The sequence below is a fragment of the Stegostoma tigrinum genome, unplaced genomic scaffold (genome assembly GCF_030684315.1).
Source record: "Stegostoma tigrinum isolate sSteTig4 unplaced genomic scaffold, sSteTig4.hap1 scaffold_70, whole genome shotgun sequence".
In the NCBI taxonomy this organism is placed as follows: Eukaryota; Metazoa; Chordata; class Chondrichthyes; order Orectolobiformes; family Stegostomatidae; genus Stegostoma; species Stegostoma tigrinum.
Window position 1 is genome coordinate 241,629 of NW_026728643.1, and position 3,186 is coordinate 244,814.

The 3,186-nt window shown below is 48.3% G+C and overlaps 1 non-coding gene across 1 annotated transcript; it reads left to right on the top strand.

The window, feature by feature from the left end:
- Nucleotides 1-302: 302 nt before the first annotated feature.
- Nucleotides 303-375, top strand: trnak-cuu (transfer RNA lysine (anticodon CUU)). Its single transcript has one exon. It is a non-coding gene; the product is annotated as a tRNA-Lys (tRNA).
- The last annotated feature ends 2,811 nt before the right edge of the window (nucleotides 376-3,186 follow it).

The window sequence follows — 3,186 nt, forward strand, 5'->3', positions numbered from 1 at the left end:
TTATTGCAGCAGATTCACCATCCCAGAGTGACTGACAGTCACATGGGCAGCTAAAGGATGAGGGCACCGACATTAAAATATGAGTTTTGAATGTTAAATGAAAATGGGTTATTATGGTCTGAAGGAGTGACAGCTGAAAAGTGGAAGATGTAAATGATATTATTTGTGATTGAGCAGAATAAACTGGGAACTTGTGATTTTCGAGGTGGATCATCTTTGGCACATTGAAATGAGGTTGCAGGGGCTTTGGTGTGAAAAGGGAAAATAAGGATTTTAGATAAATAACAAGACAACCAAGTCAAGCCTGGCTGGCTCAGTTGGTAGAGCGTGAGACTCTTAATCTCAGCATCGTGGGTTCGAGCCCCACGCTGGGCGTCGTAGCTTCTTACTGCTTTGCTTTCTGTGATGCAGCATAGCTTTCCAACGTTATCAGTGAAACGAGCAGCTGCAGCTATGCTGAAAACATGACTGCACTTCTGCTGCTTTGAAAATCCTGGTTTCCAGTTTTGCAGTGAAATTTGATTCCACTTCACTGGAAATCGCAGAGATCGTTTTGGACGTGCAGCCGCTTGTGTAATAAATGACAGGACTTGCAAAGGCACTAACGCAACTCCAACCCTGCACCAATAAGATTGTTCAGAGTCACAAACTGAGAATGGTCACGTCCTGGGCAGCTCCATGTTAAATGGAGCTGAAACAGAACGAACTAACTCTGGGGATACCACGGAAAACATCGATGACGTCTACTTGAACTCAATGGCTACCCTCCTCGCCCATTTTCTTGGCTGCTCGATAGTGCCCTGCTACAATATTAATTTCACACCAAATGCTGATAGTTCTTCAATCAAAACAAATACCAACAGAAAGCTTCGGTCCCTCTCCATTGTGGGTAAGAACCTGGTTGTCAGGTGCAAGGGGCTTTTGGTACTGTTGTATGTGGCGCAGACCTGGCCTATTCCCTGGACCTGCGCCGCTGCGGTCACCGGTCCATCTTCCACTTCATTTGGGGATCGAGAATGGACCGGGTCCGCAGGGACACCATGTACAAAGACCTGGAAAATGGGGGAAAGGATGTACCGAACGCCACCCTCGCCCTGATGGCTATCTTTGTGTGTGGCTGCATCAAGCTCTGGGTAAATCCTCAGTACGCAAACACCAAGTGTCCTTACTTACTGAGGTTCTACCTGTCCCCGGTGTTGCGAAGGATGGGCCTGGCCTTGTTGCCGTGGAACGCTCTGAGTAATTGGACCGTCGCATACCACCTGTCCTTCGTGGAGAAGTTTATGAAAGGAGACACCTTTTGACCACAAGGCTGTCAGGTAGTGGTCAGCACGTAGGATCCTCGAGACCCTTCGGGAAAAGGAGAGGGTGGATCCTGTCGTGTGGTTCCCCTCGAAGACTCCCAAAATCGTTTGGCAGAATGCCTCATCGCCAGAACTTTCAAACAAGCACAAGGACATTACTTGGCTGGCAGTGAGAGGGGCTCTTCCAGTGAGATCCTTTGTGCACACCTGGAATCTCTGCGCCACCCCATGCTGCCCTTGAGGCGGATGTTGGGGTGATGAGACTGTCAATCACCTCCTTCTCCCTGCTCTACGGGCTGTTCCTGGGATGCACACCTAGACCAAAATCAGCTGCGCCTGGAGGACCATCAATGCGGTGAAAGATGCTCTTTGGTCTGCCCGCAACTTGCTGGTCTGCCAGCTGAAAGAACTGACCCCGACCGAGTGTTGCAGACTGGCCCACTCCAAGGTCCAGGACTACGTGCTGATAACGCGCTAAAGCTTGGGGCAGCCGCCGCCAAGGCGCGTTGGGGAAAGACCACCGTATGAAACCCCTCGTCCAGAATGGGAAAAAAAGGGACCTATCTGGTAACTGGGCCCAGCTGGCGCCGTCCCCAACTGGTCAGGGGGCTAACGGGGACTCTGTGGGGAGACGACTGCCTGGGTATTTTCTTTGCCTTGTATTTTTTTCTTCTTTGTTTTGTTTTTGCCTTTCGTTGGTGTCCGTACCCCCTGGGTAACCAGGAGCAGCTTGCATGACTGGGTCGGTGTATAAATGTTTTATTTTTTGTACTTTCTATGAATAAAGTATATTTTTTTCAAATAAAAACAAGTGATGAAACGTCTGAAAATGAACCTTACAGCTCAGTGAGCAAACTTGCATCCTCGATATTAGTTCTGGTGAAATGGAGTTTAGGTACAGTTTAGAAACAGCAAGGGACTGAAATTGACCGTGGTCCGTGTACACACACCCCAGTCAACTATCGTGGTAATTTTAGCAGAAGGCACTAAACAGGAAGTTGAAGACACCAGGAGAAAGGGGGAGCTCTAATTATGATGAATGGCCATTGACTTCAAGAGTCAGGTGACTTCAGTTGGCATAAAGGTTGGGCAAAGCGAATCAGTTATCATTCCAGACAGGAGGAATTTCTGACGTACTTTTTAAATTCATTCACGGGATGAGGGCATCACTGGCTAGGCTAACATTTATTACCCATTCCTAAATGACCAGAGAGCAGGGAAGAGTCAAACGCATTGCTGTGGGTCTGGAGTTACATGTAAGCAAGGAAGGCAGTTCACTTCCCTTAACTGATAACGGTTCGTATTGAATTTAAATTCCGCCGTCTGCTGCAACGGGATTCAAACACAAGCTCCCAAAATACTATCTGGGTTTCTGGATTAAGTGTCCAATGATGACGACCTCAGGCCATTCTCTTCCCCAATGAAGTGTGTGCTGTGCGGGTTTCTGGATCAACACTTTGAGGAACCAACAAGCAAAACTGAAGTTTGGGGTGGGAAGACTGTGCTCATGCCCCCTCGGGGAAGTGAACCTCATTTTCACCCACAGAAGGAAAGAAACAAGGACACCTTCCACCGAGAGTGCCAGAGGCTTTCGGAGAGAGCAACCCCCAGAAAGCAGAACTTCACTCACTTGGCTCTACTGTCCCATTCCAGACTCCAAAACTAGAACCTGTTTACAGCAACAAATGGAAGTATTTGACGGATGCCCTGGGTTTGTGCTCCTCCCCCATTGCTCACCTACAGTTTTCCTGCTTCACCTTGTACTTCCAGCCAAACATCACTGATGTCAGCTGCTTCCTGCCATTCCAAATGCTGCTCCTCAAGTGGAAGGACAAACAGCAATGTGGAAATTCACACATATTTCTGGTCTGTGGAGGAAATG